The sequence below is a fragment of the Camelus dromedarius genome, chromosome 27 (genome assembly GCF_036321535.1).
Source record: "Camelus dromedarius isolate mCamDro1 chromosome 27, mCamDro1.pat, whole genome shotgun sequence".
NCBI classification, from domain to species: domain Eukaryota; kingdom Metazoa; phylum Chordata; class Mammalia; order Artiodactyla; family Camelidae; genus Camelus; species Camelus dromedarius.
This window is the reverse complement of record NC_087462.1, coordinates 12684653-12702967: the sequence shown is the minus strand read 5'-3', so window position 1 is coordinate 12702967 and position 18315 is coordinate 12684653. Positions and strand designations below refer to the sequence as shown.

Below are 18315 nucleotides of genomic sequence, written 5' to 3'. Positions count from 1 at the left end.
CGGAAAAAGCTGTTCACTCAATTGAGACTGGTTTTCAGGCTTACTGACTATCAAGCTGGACCAATAACTATTGTTCATGCAAATAGAATTCTGTTTTTAGAAGAGGTGACTCATTATAAAGCAACGTGATTTGTCTGTCCCCACAGTCTGAAAATAAATGTGGAGGGACAATAGAAAGAAGCCACAAGGCAAACACTTGTTTTGTCTTCAAACTTTGAAAGCTCTCTTGGCTGACATTAACAGTGGTTTTTTTTGTTTGTTTGTTTTGTTTTGTTTTAATTGACAGAGGTTGCTTTGTAATTAACTTATACACCCAAAGATCTCTAGGGCCCCCAAACTGTGGGCTCTGTGAAAGCAGATGATGAAAATATGTGTCTTTTTTTTTTCTTTCTGACAGTAAAGGCTCTCTGTGAGATGTCTCCAGTGCTCTCCTTCCAAGAAACTGCCCATTTCCAAATTTAGCCTACCGGGGAGCCGTGAAAAGAGAGTGGAATTCAGAGTCAGAAGACCCAGGTATGAGTCTTGGCTTTGTCACTAATTAGTTGTGCCTTTGATCATACTTTAATAATGTCTCTGCACGTCACATTCTTCATCATTTATTTATTCATTTAACAAATAGTTATTGAATTCATATTATGTGCCAATTATTTTTCTACTTGCTGGGGATATACTGCTGATAAAAAATCAATAGAGTTCATGATCTCTTACCATCTACATTCTAGTGGGTCTTGGTCAAGACTTGGTCAAATATTCACACTGAGGAGCATAAATCTGCAAAGTATATAATAAATTTTCTAAAGGGAACATTCCTGTAACGGTATTTGTGCGAGGGGAGTAATTTGAGGAAGCGTTTGCTGAGACAGTGATGCTTAGCTGAGATTGCAAGAAAGTGAAAACCACCTTGGGGGTGAGGGACAAGGAGTAAGACAGGAAAGACTGTTCCCCACAGAAAAAGGGGTGCAAATGCCCTGTGGGAGGAGGGAGTGTGGCTTATTGAAGAAACTGCATCACTGGGAGCTTGGTGCAGGTAGGAGAGCGGTGACAGGTAAAGCGGTGGCGAAGGGGCAGTGGGGCTCCTCAGACGTTCACTTACTCGTGTGGTACGTACCCCTCTTCCCTTTCAGTGGGGTGAGCTCTGTGGGTAATGCCACATCCGTGCTGAGGGATAAAGCCCCTGCGCAGTTACCTAGTTCCTCTTCCCCTCCTGTGAGGAATTAAACCTTGTGTTGAGATGGCAAAGCCTCCAAAGCTACGTGGCTTGGATGTGACTCACTGTCTGGAGGACAGCTGATCTGGAGGGATGAATGGTTCTGTGGCAAACTTTGAGTAAATAAAAAATAAAAATCTGCTACGTTAGGCCGCTGACATTTTGGGGTCGTTTATTACTGTAGCACAACAAAGCCTGGCCTGACTGTTACAGATGATGTCTGGCTACGTGGGGCCTTCCAGACCAAATTCATGATTCAGGTCATTTTTCTGAGACCAATGGGAAAGCACTGAATTATATTAAAAAGAGCAGAAATTATCAGGCATTTTTCTTTGAAAAAAAATCATTCTGTCATAAATACTTGAAGGAATGACGAGGAGAGTGAAGTTGAGACAGTTTTGGTAACTGTAAGGTCAGTGCTGCTGTTACCGTCCTCATGGGAATACTGAAGGGTCCCAGTAAGAAAAATTAGATCTGGAGATTAACACAACGCAAACCATCAAGCAAACATTCTGGATTTTTGACTTGAATCTATTGTCCCAGCTCCTGCTTTCTCTTAACCCCAGAAGCCAGCATCTTTGATCAAGCTGCTGTTCTGTGTGTGGTTGTGACCCACATACTGAGAAGTAGTTCTGTGACAGTGGTTGGGCTGCTCTGCCCTGCAGTCAATAGCAATTTGGTATATATGGATCTGAGAGTGGAATGTTGCTTAATGGGAAAGTCCTCCCATGTTTCAGAATCAAGTTTTCAATCTCTACCCTTGTTGAGATGCCGGTATGTGTTACTTTAACTGAATCAGAAATAAGATGTTCTCATTTCTTTGTTTTTTGCTAATCAGTGAAAGTTTTGATTGATAAACACATTTGGATCCTGGCTGAGTAACGTAGTAAACTTTAGAAAATGAGCTTTTTATGATATTTTGTTTTGACCGTGTTTCTATGGAGCAAATGATGGAGAATCTTGATTCTATGCTCTGTGAAGTTAATAAAAAAAAAAAAAGGAGGGACATTAACTCAACAGTGTACAAAAAATAGTATTATTATTTGGTAAATTTGTTTGACGTGCTCTGTAGGGGGAAGAGGCTGACCAGAAGCAGACACAGCCTCCATCCTCCCTGAGTTCACAGCCCCAGGTAGGGGATTGGACCACTGTAGCTGTCTTTGTTAGTCAAATTTGCTTTTACTAATGAAGGAAAAGTAACCTAACTTGTTACTGTTTATTAACCATCTAATAGATGGTAGAGCTTGTCGTAGGGCATTTTTAATCATTAAATAATTTAATTTTTAATACTTACCATTTAATTTTTATAATAACAACACAAATTGTCCCCTATGTGCCAGACAAAGTGCTAAGTAAGAGTTTTATATACATTATTTTCGTGACTCCGTACTACAGCCCTGGGAAAAAGAGGTTATTAACCACATTCCACAGAAGAGGGAGTTCAGGCTCAGAGACATGCCTCGATGTCTCTAAGATTATATGTGATACGTAGCCCATACCCTTGCCTTTTCTTCTTCTGCCATGTGTAGCAGCGTCCCTCCAGGGTTGTCTTCTCCAATAAGATGGCAAGATGACTTTTAGACTTATATCTAAAACTGTATTCAGCAGGATGCTGTATGGCAGGATGTTACTGGTGTTTTGGAAAGTAAGTTTCCGTAAGTGCATCCCCGCAAAAAGTTTGGGTACAAGATACAGTTACAAATATCCCTTTACCACTTCCCTTTATAGAAATTATGTTTATCAGTTTTGCATATTTCTAAGAAAAGACATGGTATGCAGCATCTTCTAAAGTTATTTGATTCGTGGGGCAGCTCAAGGATACTGCTTTCTTCAGAACACACTTTGGTTTATGCGCTGCCCAGCACACTCTTTGGTCTCCTAAACTTTCTTCTTACTGCCCCACGTCTCACCATGACAGGCTCCGAGGTCAGGATGGTACTGTCCATTGTAGCTGAGGAGAGGTCAGCAAATCCCTGAGGGGAGGGAAGAACTCTTTAGTTATATCCTCTTCAGCCTGGGATGGTAACTCTGTGGCACCTTCCATAGGTGCAAAGATATTTTAAAACCGTCTAAGACTTAACTACTCTCTTTATCAATCAAGGTTGCAGCAGCAGAAACCATCTATAGCTGATTAATACACCAAACAAATGCACTGAAAGGATATTGAAGAGTTGAGGGAATTACTGAGGAGGCTGTAGAATAGTGTTTGGGACTGTGTCCTGAGCCAATGCAGAACCGGTTGCGGTAGCACTGGGATCTCAAAGTCCTGGTCCCTGGAGCTTGTCCCATCGGTCCCAAGGCTCAGCTCACTGCGTCGCCAGCAGCTCTGCTGTCACTGGTTCCTCAGGGAGCTAGCCTCCTACCTCTACCACTAGGACAGCAGAATCCCTCCTGGTCCCTGTGGCTGTTGGGTTGGTTCACCCAGTTGATGGAGTTTAGCTCTTGTGCCTGATTCATGGCTGCAGAGGAGGCTTCAGAAAATAACTGTCTGCCATTTCCATCTTTCATAAGGCAGGAGGCAGATTTTGCCTTACAGTGAACATAGTTCAGAGAACAGACAGCTAAAATGAATGTGTTGACAAATTTATCATTCTGTATATACTTTTCCAATTTAAAACACATGCTTATGTTGTTTTGGTGAACTGTACTTGACCTTGTAATTTTTTAATGCCCATTTTTGAAAGTGATAACAGGTAAGGACAGTACTTAGGTCAAGATTTGGAACATGATAGGTACTTAATAAGCATTTGATGAATGAGTGTCCATAAAATTCAAATACAAACCCAGGGCTATATTGTAAAGTCAGAACTGGGATACAAATGCAAGTCTTACTTCTAGTCTTTGGGTTTTTGATCTCCTCATAGAAACACTATTATACTGACTATTAATTAGTAGTATTTTTTCTGCTACTTACAGAAGAATTAAAGATGCCAACATGTTCTAGACATGTGAAAACTGCTAGAGTTCTCAGTGGGGTATGAGCTTATTTGAGTAGCATGATTTCCTTACAGTTCTTCTTACTATCTTCAATTCAACAAGACTGAATCACTTATTTTATCACTTGGTTGACATAGTTAGTTTACTGGTTGTGGAGGGTAGGAAGCAAAGAAACCCCTTGGATTCCATTTAATTAGCACAGAATATCATTTATTGAACATTGACTTTGTGCATAGCATCTGGCTTTTAGATTTAAAGAGTGACCGCACTAGAGGACAGGTAAGCTTTTTTTTTAGAAGGCTAGGGTTGGCATTCTTATCTTAAGCTACCTGAAAAATAAATGTAAGTTGGTTACCCAGAAAGTTTTATACATTTTGGACTTTTAAAATTTCCTAGTTATTTCAACTGTCTTTGATGGAAGGTAATCTATATAAAGAAATTTAAATAAACAGAACTCTCACAAAACTATGGTATTCTGAATCATTCAACCATGAGGAAAGAATCAAGGCTCTACTTTTAAATGATGCAACAGAAAAAAAAAAAAAACACCATGGGGGAGATGCAGTGCAGGTGATAAGGAAGTGTACCCATGCTTTGATGAAAAACAGCCTGGGAAACCCAAACCCCTTCATCTCAGAAACAGCTGTCTCTGTTTCTGAGTGCAAAGCTCCCTGAAGCTCAGGAACACTCCCACTCAGGCTCTTGCTTACAACTCACCAGTATTCCTGTCCTGAAGCCCTCTTCCGAGGCCCAGTACATCTGTGAGTCACATCTGGGCACCCAATGACTTTTCTAGAGAGAAAGAAATAACCGTTAACAAATTTGACCTGGAGTGATGATGTGGATGAGTTAGTGTCACTTCATTTGCTCTCAGTTTTCTTTCTTTATTTTGTGTAATTCTAGATGTTGAGTTTTATTTTCCTTGACAGTTAAAATTTAAAAAATTATGTACCTTTTATGTAGTAACAGCTAGGTTTTATGTGCATCGGTTCATTTAACCCATATGACAGAGATGAGGGTCAGTGTTCTTACCTTCACTACACAGATAAGGAGACATGACTAGTGAGTTATGGTGGCATAATCCAGGTCGCACGGATAATAAACTCAGAAAGCACAATTTGAATCCAGCTCCACTTGTCACCAAAGGGTTTGAACCCAGATCTGGTTGAATTCAAATGTCAACTTAAAATGTCCCACTGTGATAATAATAACTATTTATTAAGTGAGCGTCTATCTATCTATTTTTATCGACCTATTTATATGTAACTACTGTAGTTTGAGAAATGAAGAATGGAAGGGAATAAGTAAGACTAATCACTAACATGTGTAATGCACTGTTTTCCTGCCTGGAGATCCTTCTCACATTCATGGCTGAGTAATTCCGATTTATCCTTAATGACTCAAAGCAGTTATCACTAGATCTGTTTTCAGTAGATGCCCCTCTTCTCTGTACTTCCATTTATTACAGCACTTATCATAATTAATTGCCATTTACTATATATTCACTTACATTACTATCCTTAAACTATCAGCTTCTGGAGAATTAGGACTGTATCTTATTCCCCTTTTCTCAGCAAATGACAAAATGCCCAGCCTCTTGAGTAAAGAACGATTGATAATTGGTCACAGATTTGCTTGTCATATAACACGTGGATTCCAGTATTTGGGTCCCTCATTTTGGGGTTGCATTCACATACACTGGTCATTTTGCCAGATTAGAAACAGCGAACTCTGGATTGAAAGTGGTCTTTGGTATCCTCCCCCACCCAAAAAAACACAGTTTTTTTTCATTGAACTTTGAAGGTTTAAGTAGGTTCTAATTCTCTTTACCATTCTATAATGATTGCAACTCAGTATGCGCATTTATGATACCCCCATAAATATCTGTGTCTGCTACTTCTGCTCTAGTTATTCCTCTATTAACCTAACTAGGAATTTGTATATTACACATCTAATAGGCTAGCCCATTTGGTTTAATGAGAATTTGGATTCACTCCCAGAATAAGTCAGATTTTTTTTTTGTCTGATCTGTGTCCTTGCATTATGTTCCTACAGCATCAATATTATAAATGCATGAATTTCTTCAACTCCATTCCATCCTCCGTATGTGTATATATACACACACACTAACAATGACAACAAGCAAACAAAAATTAACTGGAAGAATCTACCATATTGATAGTGATCTCTCCATTTTAAAATTGCCATTATATGTTAGAAATTAACTGTCTCCTGAATGAATATACCCAAGAGTAGATTGCCTAATCATATTATTTCTAATGGTAAATATTCCTTAGAAATGGGCACACTGCTTATAATTAAGTGAGTGTGGCTAAGTTTCCTTTGCCTTGATTGTGGGTTACTAATTAGGGATATTATTCATATTTCAAGACAATTAAATCAATGTGTTCTTTAGACTAATGCTCAGGATTCTGGGGTTTTGATTTTTTAATTTATTTTCTTGGTTCAAGATCTTCAAAGGATGAATCATGTATAATGCCTTGAATTTTGAAGCACTGGCCAAAATAATCACTATGATTCATGTCATGTAACTAGTAAGGAATGGTTATTTCTTGCTTCCCTCTATCTCCCAGAGAGAGGGCAGGCAGACAAAAATGTACTCCTTCTTTGAAAAACTCATGTATAATGGAGTAGAATAATATGGAAATACTGAGACTGATTTTTTCACTTGAAATAATAACAGATCCTTCAAAAGTTCACATGGAAGAAATTCTCACTAGAGTCCATTTGTTGGGGAAGAGAAGGACTGGGAAGATGAAAGAATTGCCCCATGTTTTTTACTTTCCCTTAGTCATTCTGTCTCATTGGTTTATAGTTGGAAGCAGTACATAATACAGTATTTAAAATTACATGGGGGTGGGGTGGATATATAGCTCAGGGGTTGAGCACAAGCTTAGAGTGCATGAGGTCCTGAGTTCAATCCCTAGTACTTCCAATAAAAAAAAATTTATATATGTGTGGCTTAAATAACAATCAGGGTGAAAAAGTATGTCACTATAAAGGGTTAGCTTTTAAGCATTTATCTACCTTGTCATTGTCAACGAGGATCATGATGATACAAAGATGCTTTTAACTTTAGAAAATTATGGAATGGTTTCAGTCAGGACTGTGATAATTGACATCCCGTGTTTATTATGTGCCTACGAAGTATGAGTGACAGTGTTAACCACTCTAGGCTCCTCTTAGGATAAAATTGGCGCTACCCACAAAAGTGCCCTTTCTGGCTTCATGTGGTTTATAGTAGTTTACTTATATTTATTTTTTGTATGTTTTGTATATTTTACTAGAATACTGGTTTTGTTTGTTTTCTAGTTACAAAAGCAATTGTTGAGTCTTGCAGCACAAATTAGTAGTAGTGACTGGACAGAAGCCCATTTTTATAAGTATACACAGAATTTTATCTATGTGATTCTCCTATTGTTTGATAGTTATGCTATCCTTAGTATTTCATTTTTGTTAAAATAAACTGATGCAGTGGACATTCACTAAAAGTAAAAGTGTTGAGTCAGAAGCCAAGCATGCTATAAAAATTTTTGTACATGTTGGCTAAAGTATATTCCAACACTGACTCTACCAACTTTAAATTTATTCTATTTGGAATTCATTTTGATATTTTTTTGTAATGCAAGGAACTTACTTTTTTTTTTTTTAATAGTCAGAAAATTAACCCAGAATCGTTAGGAAGTTCATCTTTCCCTTGGCAGTCTGAAATGTCAGCTTTATACTCATTTAAATCCTGTATTTGCTTGAATCTAAATTTTCTATTTTGTTTCATTAATCAACCTGTCTATTCTTGTTCTAGTGCCACATTGTTTTGATTATTACAGTTTCAAGCCCACTTAATATTAAATACATTGCCTCATGCATTAAATCACATTTTGAATTTGTTTCTTGGTCCAGATTCTTTCCCAAATGATGCAGGAGGTCAGAAGGGATAGGATAAGGACATTCTTAATTCACACCTGCTGTCACACCGTCCCAATATAGCAGTCTCACTTCTTATAAGAATGTCACCTGCTACATTGCAAATGTATGCAGACTATTTTTCATAATGTATAGAAATTTTAAGCCTTGATAAAGCGCTTCCTTATGTTTATTTTTTGAAGCTAAAGTGAGAAATGCGGTAGAATCCTATGCAAGTTTTCATCCGACATCTTTTAATTTTGTTGGAAACGCAAAGATCGTGTGACATAGAAGAGTGGGTAGCAGGTGAGTTTCAGTTTCCCCACTTGTTAGTGTGTAACTTCGGTTAAACTCCTTAGCCTTATGAGCCTCGTTTCCCAGTAAAGTAGGGACATGAAGAGTTTTTATCGCATATCCTTTTTTTCTAGTAAGCACTCAAAAAAGGTAGATATTACTGTTACTATTACCTACATTTGAATTTCCAAGGTGTCACAAACAAAAGTATAGGTTAAAGGAAGGCAATGAGCCTTCTGAGCATTTAAGATAGGTTTGATGGTGATAGATTCCTACTAGGAGAAAGTCAGAAAGCCATCAACAGGAAGAAAAATAAGGAAATAATTGGGTTTTCAAACTTTATGTGTATTTTCTGCTTTTACAAAATAAATCAGTTGTATAAAACACTCCACAAGAATGGAGTTTTAAGGTTGTATTTCCAACTGTGTGTTCTAAAAGAAAAAAAATATAGTAGTTTGGGGAGAAAAGAACATAATGCTTAAGTGTGGCGAGTGACTGTTTAAAAAAGTTGAAAGAACACAGAGCAGACATTTCTGACGCATTTAAGATATGTCGTATTTTGACCTAAACCTTAATATTCAGGATACTTTGTGCAACTTTTCCAATTATGTATGTATTATGCCTCTAAAAAAAATGGAGAAAGAAAGGGAGAAAGAACAAGAAAAGGAGTGTCTGCCTATCTACCTGCCTCAGTGAGCCGGGCTGGCCAGTGTTCCAGAGCAGGCCTCAGCTCCTGGTCCAGGCTGCCGTATTGACAGGGGCTGAGACCTGGCCTCTGCCCTGCTTTGTCAAGGAGACTTCAAATCACGGTCCCCTGAGCCTTGGGAGAAGGGAGCAGCATGCCCTGCTTGTGGTGAGAAAAATAAATCCTTGGCCAAAGGCACAGGCTGCAGACTCACCACTCACCCCATCCTCGGCCCTGCAGAGCTTCTGTCAGCTTTGATTAGCTTTTCTGACTCTGAGATTCCTGGGCTCTAAACATCGCTCCATCCCCTTAGCCCTCCTCGCTCCTCCTGTACTTGATTCCGTTTACTGTGCGATGGGCTGTCACAGCTGGCTGATCAGACCGCTGCCCATCAGCTCCTTTTACCCAGACCCCTGACTGACCTTGTTCTGTCTCTGCCTTGCCCGTCCTTCTAGTCCTCCTGCAGCTGCATCTCCTGCCCTGCTGTCTGATCCCAATGCTTGTCTAATCAGCACGTGAGACAGTTTGATTAGCTGCTGCTTCCTCTCAGGCTGCCAGCTGTTCCTGCTGCTACCAGCTGTGCGCGGGGCCTGAGAGTAACTCACTGTCCGTTCCTTCTGACCCTCCATTAGGGCTGCTGGCTGATCACCTCCATGTGACTCCCTGATCTACTGCGGTCTCCCTCTGCCATAGTCCTCTGATGGCCTCCTGGCATCTTCCCTCTCTGTCTCCTATGTGATTAACCATTCTGGTGTCCTGTAGCAAGCACTTTATCACTAGCCTTTTAGGCTGGGGTACCTGTGGGGTACCTTTGGCAAGTAATAACATGTTCGTGCAGGCAGAGTTCAAACGCCCACTTCACAGCTTCCCCCAGATCCCAGCAGCTGGTGTTGCTGCCTGACTGTCTCCTGAGCTTCATCAGCTGTCCCACCATTCTTCCTGGGGCAGCCTGACTTGTAGGGTTTTCCCACTGATATTTGAGATGTTCCCTGAGCATCGTCTTCCTCCTCATTTTCCTCTCAGTGACACTTCTTTATCATAGTCACTGTTCCAAACCGAGCCTCTGTGAGGATTATTTGAATAAGAAGGGTGACAGGGTCTGATTTACATGCTAGAACCATTTTGGTTTTGGATGAAGAATAATTGCATGGATGCAACTGTGGGAATAGGGAAACTAGTTAAAAGGCTGTTATATTCATTGTTGCTAAAAATAAGGATGACTTGGACAAGAGGGGATCTGTGAAAGTGATGAGAAATGGTCAGATTTGGGATATATTTTGAAAATAGAGACCGTAGAACTGATTGGTGGGTTATGTGTGGTTGTGAAGGAAAGAGGAATCTCCAAAGTGGATACTAGGTGAGTAAATCAAATGAAAACGTGCTGGAGAAACCTTTTCAAGGTTTAGCGTAAGTACTTTGTACCACGTACAGTGTCTGGCACAGAGTAAACTTCTGGTAAGTCATAGGGATTGTTTTTATTTTTATTATTATCCTTACTTTACAAACATGTTTTAAACCCTAAACAGGAGAATGTGTCAGGGAGTATTCTTGGCTCCATAATAAATGTAAATTTCAAAAAAAAAAAGACAACTTCCTTCATAGTGGTTTGTCTTTACGTGATCAGTAGCTCTCCCTTGCTTCTGTCTGTGTTTTTTTTTTCCAGTAATTTACATTTTAGCAGACCTGTCTCACATCTCTTACCTGTTCTACTTTTAATCTTCATTCTACCATAGGCTTATTTCTACATTCACCACCTTCACAATTTCTTCTCTGTTCACTTACTTTTATTCCTTATGGAAGCTTGGGCTCCATATGGAATCTTCTGCTACATTTTATATTCTTCCAACCTATTTGATATATCAGTTATATTAATTCTGTAAAATAGCATGCATCTGTTAAAAAGAATAAAGTGGATTCACATGGACTAACATCAGTAGATTTTCCAAGTTAAAAAAAAAAAAAGAGCAGGTTACAGAAAAAAATAAAAAGTAGTGTCGACTGAAAAAAATGCACAACCTAGTTGAAAATTATGTTTTATTCAGCGGACATACTGAGGGCTTAAGCTCCAGAGAGAGTCCCTCAGATATCTCTGCAGGACTGTTCCTGACACATCAGGGAGGAGTTAGATATGTAGAAGTTTTTGGAAAACAAACAAACAAAAACATACACACACACAAAACTGTGGAAAAAAAACCAGGTGGTTGGAACATCAAAAGATTACTGTTAATTAGACAAAAAAAGACATGTCAAGTTAATGAATTTAGTACTTTTCTATGTATTGGAAGACATGAGTCTGAGCTCATTGCAATCTTTTTTTTTTTTTTTTTTTGATATGCACCTTAACTGTCCAGGGCCAGTAGCCTATTTTTTTCATCCTGAATCCCCTCAAGGTGCACCAGGGCAGGGGGCTGCAGTGGCTGAAGACTTGATGGCTGCAACATCCCGTTACTAATGTGGCAGCTAACATTGTTTGTCCATAGTAGCATAAATTGGAATAATATAAAATGAAAGAAGAGTTAATCTAACTCTCATATCTAAAAGAATAGGCTAGATTATGCTTTGCAAATAAACAAACTGAAGGTTTCAATAGATTGCAACAATAATAGCTTAGTTCTTCCTCATGCCTCAAGTCCACCAAGGAGTAGAAGGGGACTCTACATAATGTCCTCACTACAAGACCCAGAGCATCAGGGCCTGGCGTTAAAGGAAATGTTTACTTGTAAACTATATTCTTTGGTTCAGTATGACATTTAACAAGGATACATACAGTATTCAAGAACTACTTTGTAATTGAAAAAATACTTTTCCAATTATTGAGTAAGGATAAAATATAAAAGTTATACAAAAGACTTTTATGAATAGTTTTTCTTCTTTACATTTATTTTCTCAATTAAAAATGATAAATATTATTTTAGAAGATGATTCAGTGTTTTCATATTATGCTCAGTGCTTGTGGTACACTGACTGTTTATGAAGCCTTTTTTTTTTTCCTTATAAAGTTTCTGCCTTCTTATTGAGTCTTTGGGGGGAAAGGTTGATTGCCTTAGTTTTCAAGCAAGCATCCCGTAGAAAGAGATGAAAGCATAAAAAGAAATTTTTTTATAGCATTTAGCAAAAACATTTCTCTACTCCACTACATCTGCAAAAGGACCCTAGTACAGAGAGCTAAAGCTAATGTCCATAAAGATGAGAGGAATTATTTTCTAGTCCTTTATGTTAGTAAAGGCTATGATGTCTGGAAATTGCTAATGGCCAAAGTCTTTGCAGGAATTACTAGATGTCCAGAGGCATCTGGAAAACATAGGAACTTTGAGAGGGACAGAGTTTGTTTTCTGGGGAACTTGGAAAGCCACATTAAAATGAATCTAAAAGTACCACAGCATAAGCAAGGTGCCACTGGGATTTTCTATCTGTATCCATTTTTTTTTCTAAATTGTCCTAGGCAGACTGGAAAAAGGTGAGGAACCTTACCTTGTTCAGCAGTTTTAATTCTCTCTGTCTCCTCTTTTATTTATTTATTTTTTCTGTTGCCTGACTACGTTTGTTTGCTCACCTTCTCTATGAACTCTTTAAAAGAGGAAAGGTAAATTATTTTATTGTCTCTAAACTTTATTTTCATATTCAGGAAATGGTCCATTCTGGTTAATTACATATTGCTGATTATTTTTAAAAAGCTTGATAATATTTATTACTTAAAAATTAGAGAGGATTTTACTTTAGGTTCAGGGATCGAAATTGTTCTGTTAATTTAACATACTACCTTCTTTCTTATAAGCCAGAAGTCAGACTTATCAGTGATTTTCAGCAAGGTACATGATTATATTCACCTTAGACCAACTAACATCTCAAGAAAAATATATTGAACTGTAGGTGCTGTACAATGTTGAGCTAGGTTCTGGGGCACAAGGATTGATAAGATGGGGTTTCTACATTTTGAATGATAGCATTTGAGTAGATAAATATAGGAAAAAAACTAAACTTTAAAAGTATGGTAAATTTTAAAATAATGTAGTTAATGAAAACGTGGAAGGGAGGCCACCTTGAAAGTTCATACCTGAATACCTGAATCTGGAACTGGTTTTTAGAGGACAAAAGAATTTTAGACAGAAAGCACCCTGAATTATCGTACCCTGATCCTAAATGTGGCATCTGCTTGTCTTCCCCACTTCCACAAACAAACACACATTGAATACCTCTCTGATGTTATTTGTCATAATAACTATCATCACTCCTTTCAAATCTTTATTATTAACGCTGCCTTCAGAATTAGATGTTAGGAACTTCTCAGTGTGAAAGCTCCTACAAGAAGTCCAGATCACATGCGTCTTCCAAATTCCATGGGTATTTAGAAAATGCCTTTTTGAAGCTTAAAACAATTTCAGAGGGACCAAGAGAAAGCAGCTGCTTCACACTTGATTCTTCCTCAATCACAAGTTCATTAGCTCCAGGACACAGCCCGTTAGAGAGAGAAGGTCAAAGATTCACTTTCTACAAGGGGACGTGGAGATAAACTGCTATATCTATGAAAACACAGTGGGAAACTCGCATCTTTCCTTTAGTCAAGGCTTCTATATGATAACAATTATGCAAGATTGAAAGTAGGTCACAAAGTTGTGTCAAAAGTGACTTAGAAGGATTGAATTTGGCAAAGAAATTGGGGAAGTAGTATTTTCCAATTACAGTGTCCTTTTATTGATCAAGTAATTCCATATACACACACACACACACACACACATATATATATATATATAGTTGATATATATTGATCACCTAAGTTGATTTACCGGTATCTGGTCTAAATGGAGTAAGAGATAAAGCATTAAACCAGAGAGACAAATTTTGGTTCTTGTTTTAGCCATTGATGACAGTGAGCAAGTTAAATTGACAATGAACAAGTTAAATGAATGAATGAATGAAATAACTTTGGAAGATTATTATAAAATGATCTATGTGTAGAATGGAGAAAAGATTTTCTTACTGTTATGTCTAAGTATACTGAATATTTGCTTTTCAACAAAATATCTGTACAGTATTCACCCCCTTCTTCCTTGAGAGGAGGAATTCTGCATTTTAAGAATGCATAAAAAGACTGTACTGCATGTCCTAGAACTAAAGCTAGGTGGATCAGATTCTCTCCTACTTCAGCCTGATAGAGCAGGGCATAGAAAGATTGATTAGTGCAGCTAATTGCATACTCCTGTCTAGCATTTTTACTCTTGATCAAATGATGCAGAGATGCAGTCAGATACTTAACAGAACTTATTCACCACGTCCGCTACAGCACTGGTACCCAGACTTTTCCTCTTAAAAGAAAAAGTCATGTTTTGTGGTCCGTAGCTATCCACCCTCTCATGCATCTTTGTTTTGTAAGTTTGAGTCTCCAAACTCCCAGTGCTTTGTGAACTCACAGTATTGCTCAAATAGATACCCATTCGCTGGTTTGCAGCTACCAGAGTTGGTTTCTGTTGCATGCTAGCATATGTATCTTAACTAGCACACTAGGTCATGTACGTCTACCGTTTAGAATGTACCTCTCACACAGAGTCTTGATGCGCTGATGCTTGGAATTACCTCCTGTTAGCTCTGCTGTATTTCACATACCTGTCTCTCCCTCAGAAGCCTATCTTACTACTGAGAAGAATAATTTAGACAGCAGGGAGTTTTTCACATGGGATCTTGGAGATACGTTTTCATTTCCCTAAAAGGTTGTGAAATAATAATGCCTTGCTCTTTTTCCTATAATCTATAATTAAGAAAGTAGACATTTTGGGAGTTTTTCTGAGAAGTAGCTTGGTTGTTTCTACATCTTCATCAGTTTTTTAAACTGTTTCTAAAGGAATTATATACATATACATGAAGGAAAATACATTTAGACCATTTCTTAGTATTATTCCACACTTAGAACTTTGGATTTTATATTACACTATGTTATATAGTATCAGTATTTATAATATACTATAGTGTATTATAGTATAGTGTTTTATTACTAAAATATGTAATTATTTTTTCATATAATTATGCTTTCACTCTACATTAACATTATAATACAAGGCTATACAGATTGTCTCTCTTAAGTAGTTTGTGTCCTGTGAATAATAGAGCCTTTAAAATTTTCTTTATCATATGTAGTAAGCAGTTATTGAATTCCACACTTGCATTCCTTGTCTCTAATATAAGTTGCTATAAAAAGAACATGAAAATAAAATAGAAGACCCGGGAAATACTCTTGAGGAATTTAAATGTTTTTCAGTGCATCTCGGTGCAAGAAAGAAGGAACATCTTGCATATGAATCTATGAAATATATGTGTGTACGTGCACACTATTACTTACATATAAGGTGTAACATATATCCACATATGTATTCATTGATTTTAAACAGTATAATTCTGAAAATTTATGTTCATTCTGGACCAGCAATCTGTACAGTAGAAACTGGTTTTTTTGACCTTTTATAAAACAATTACATTTCCATGATACATACTTTAGTTTGAAGTACTGCAGAGGTCATTTTCTTGCTGTTATTTGAAAGAAAGGAGGGGAGAGGATCTAGGAAGAGAAAGACAATTGATAAAATTAAGTGGAAAATCAATAGAGTAATTGTTCTTTTAGCTAGAATGCATACCTTGTATTTCTTGATTCCTTCTCAATTCCTTTGTACACAAAAGAGAAAAGTCACAAATGGAAGATGGATGGTTCATCTGCAGTGAAATGTGGTCTTTGTGATTGTTGATAAATAGGAAAGAAACAGTGTCTCCGAGGATCTCATGCACTGTGTTGGAGCACATATTACTGAGAATATAATGAAATGGACGATGGAGGGATAGGCTATGACTGAGTTTATTTTGATTGAAGCCCAAAGTACCAAATAATTGTTGATCTTTGATTTGTTTGTAATTGAGACACAATAAAGACATATGAAGAATGCTTATAAGTATCTGACTAAACAGTGATGGCAGTTGCCAAACCCAATGAATATCAAATATGATTCTGCTCCGTCAAGGACCTACTATGGATAAAACAAAGTGTTTATTCTGGGGATAGACAATCTGAGTCACCCATTGACTGATGGAAAATATTCCATTGACTTTGGCAAATAGGAAAGTTGGATATTACAGTTTTACTACTGGAGTTCCTGTTGCAGGGCATTCATGACTCTCATTGTTTTATTTTAATCACTTTTAGCCCAGTGGCTTGTTCTTTTAGGCTCTGAACAAATATTTGTTCAATAAATTAATGAATGTTCATTGAAATTAGTTTCTATTTCCTGAGAACATATCAAGAGGAAACAAAGGTAAAAGGAAGCGGTACCCCTTGAGTAGATGAGAATCTGGGAAAGTTACCCTGGCAAAGGGAGATGGTAAAGAGCATCATGCACCTCGATAAGTATATTCTTAAATTCTGGAATTGGTTACCTGATCGAAATACGAATTTCAGTTTTATTCTTGGATTTAGTCCTGGGACAGACCTAGACCCTGAATGTCTTAGATAACTAAGGGCAAGGAGAGGTGGGTTTTTTACTCTGGCTCAACTCTGCCCTTTCCATGTGACATAAGGCTATACCTTAAACTCTCTGATTCCTGGTAATATTCTACCGTAGACCTGGTGGGTAGAGGAAGCATTAAAAAGGGTATTATTTATCAAAGCTGTCCTGACTCACAGATAATAGTAAAGCCAGCCAACTCATACTGAGAGACTTTTAAAATGAAGTTACTTCCACGGGAGTGCCGTGCATACACTCAGCGTCTAATCTCAAAGTGTCCTTTTAACAGCAGACTTACATAGCACAAGCGAGGCAGGGCTCATAAGGGAAAATCTTGGAGGGATGTAAAGTCATGATTCTTTTCTCAAAAGTAGAGAAGTCTGTATAAAAGATTCATGTAATGAAGGCAATGTATTCTGGTAATGTCCTTTCATAAAATAATAACCAGTCACCCAACATAGGCTGTTTTGAAGGTAAAACCAAAGATAGCCAAAGCTTTAGAATGGTATGAAGTAGCATATACTGCATATAAGACAATATTTACATATAATCTGCATTTCAGTATTGGTTCCCTCATTCTTCCTACCTCACTTTCAGTGGGCATGCCTGCCTCTGGGGCTCTACTGGTTGTTTGTGGCCATGCAGTGTCCACTAATGACATTGATACCATAATGTTGCTCAGTTTTGTCTACCACTTCTTTTTTTTTTCCATCTATGCTTTTGTTGATGGTTTACTGTGTGCTAGCAATATAAAAGCAGTATAACTGGTGCTGGATTTTTACAGTGGTTAAAAATATAGATACCAGATAGAGTCCTAGCCCTCACGGAGATTGTGGTACAGTGTGACGGAAACTGTATGAAGTGTTTATTAACTTTTTTTTTTTTAAGCCTTTGCAACCCCTCTGTGATACCAATACAGTGATTTTACTTCAGTCTAATACCGAGGATACTGAGGAACTAAAAAATTTTAAAAACTTAACCCAAGGTCTTTTTATTAGATTTGCCCATTGCTGGAATTGCCTTAAATAGGATGTAAATATTTCTATATTATAATAAACTGACAATCTAATGCATTTAGAAGCCTTCTGGATTCAAAATCCAAAAATCTTACTCCAACTGACTGACTTCAGGAGGTTCAGGTAACCCAGGCTGGCTGGAAAAGGGACCACACTTCTAAATGATGGCTCAGAACTTAATTTCTCTCTCTCTCAAACTCACAGCTCTCTTCCATTGTGCTGACCCACTCCAAGAGAGGGTCTCTTCCTGTGATTATGTAATGTCAGACAGAGGTATCAGGGGCAAAATCTTTCCAACTTCAGCTCCAGAGCAAAGATGTGATATCTTTTCTGGTATTCTTAGCAGAGATCCTAGGATTTAACCTGTCCCTTATTTAAGCCACACTGATTTAAAAAGGCATGTTCTCATACTGATTCACGTGAACTGAAATTATGTGCGTGGGGGAGGAGCATCCCCAAACAGAAGTTGAAGATGTTCCTAGAATAGGCAAACCGTTTATAAATGAACACCACACCCATCACGTACCTGAGGTTCATCTGCTCTCCAGCTGCCCTCATTCCTCTTCCAGGCAAGTCCTGTCTAGAAGTGCTGAGCAGCTTACAACACTCAGGAGTAATCCATCCAGGGCATAGAGAGGGAAGGCACACTTGAAACTTCAGACCACAGGGAGTTAGGATCAAGTGCACCAGCAGTTCAAGTAAGTGGCAAGGTGCTTAAAGCAGACCTGAAGCTTCCTGCCTGTACGCTCTCAGGCGTTGCCACTGTCACGC

The 18315-nt window shown here is 38.0% G+C and overlaps 1 long non-coding RNA gene across 1 annotated transcript in view; it reads left to right on the top strand.

The window, feature by feature from the left end:
- LOC105097691 (uncharacterized) overlaps window positions 1-18315 on the top strand; it is a 708424-nt gene that overhangs the window by 531936 nt on the left and 158173 nt on the right. The window contains exon 8 of the long non-coding RNA XR_010378103.1: window positions 398-513. This is a non-coding gene — a long non-coding RNA (uncharacterized LOC105097691). The remainder of the gene's footprint in view (window positions 1-397; window positions 514-18315) is intronic.